Below are 1,427 nucleotides of genomic sequence, written 5' to 3'. Positions count from 1 at the left end.
TAATTTTTTTTAAAAAATAGACTATTTTTTTTTTTTTTTTTTTTTTTTGTGGTACGCGGGCCTCTCACTGCTGCGGCCTCCCCCATTGCGGGGCACAGGCTCCGGACGCGCAGGCTCAGCGGCCATGGCTCACGGGCCCAGCCGCTCCGCGGCATGTGGGATCCTCCCGGACCGGGGCACGAACCCGTATCCCCTGCATCGGCAGGCGGACTCTCAACCACTGCGCCACCAGGGAAGCCCAATAGACTATTTTTAAAGCAGTTTTAGGTTCACAGTAAAACTGAGCAGAAAATACAGTTCCCATATACTCCCTGCCCAACATACGCACAGCTTCCCCCGCTGTCAACATCCTGCCCCAGAGTGGTATATTTGTTACAGCTGATGAACCTACATTGACACATCACAGTCACCCAAAGTCCATAGTTTACATTAGGGTTCACTCTTGATGTTATACATTCTATGGTTTTGGACAAATGTATAGTACATGTATCTACCATTATATTGAATAGTATCAGACAGAATAGTTTTACTGCCCTAAAAATCCTCTGTGACCTGCTTATTCATCCCTCCCTCTCTCCCTCTGGCAACCACTGACATTTTTACTGTCTCCATAGTTTTGCCTTTTCCAGAATGTCATATAATTGGAATCATACAGTATGTAGCCTTTTCAGATTGGCTTCTTTTACTTACTAATATGCCTTTAAGTTTCCTCCATGTCTTTCATGACTTGATAATTAATTTCTTCTTAGCGTTGAATAATATTCCATTGTCTGGATGTACCAGACAATGGATTTATCCATTCATCTACAGAAGGACATCTTGGTTGCTTCCAAGTTTTGGCAATTAGGAATAAAGCTGCTATAAACATCCGTGTGCAGGTTTCTGTATGGATATGTTTTCAATTCATTTGGCTAAACAGCAAGGAATGCAATGCTGGATTGTATGGTAAGAGTATGTTTAGTTTTGTAAGTAAATGCCAAACTATCTTCCAAAGTGACTGTATCACTTGTAATTTTTTTTTAATTATGAAAAATTTCTACATGATTTTTCATCATTGATAACTCAATTGTAAAATAGAAAATGGTCATTTTTCTTCATGGAAACAGTAATGCTCATTATAGAAAGTCAACAATATAAACAGGTAGATTTGAAAAAATCAACACGTTTCATTCCTCAAAGATAAGTACTCATAATTGTCTGGTGTAATTTCCTTTAGTCTTTTTTCTGAACATAGGCTTTGTGTCACATTTTAAACTTGATTTTTCTAGAAATCTCACTAAAGATGATGTTTTTCTTAGATGCAATCCAAATCAAGAATCCTGATTATTAGACTTCCCTGGTGGCACGGTGGTTAAGAATCTGCCTGCCAACGGAGGGGATGGGGGTTCGATCCCTGGTCCAGGAAGATTCCACATGCCACAGAGCAG

Source organism: Kogia breviceps, chromosome 8 (genome assembly GCF_026419965.1).
Source record: "Kogia breviceps isolate mKogBre1 chromosome 8, mKogBre1 haplotype 1, whole genome shotgun sequence".
Taxonomy (NCBI): domain Eukaryota; kingdom Metazoa; phylum Chordata; class Mammalia; order Artiodactyla; family Physeteridae; genus Kogia; species Kogia breviceps.
The sequence above is the reverse complement of the archived record's forward strand: the minus strand, read 5'-3'. Positions refer to the sequence as shown.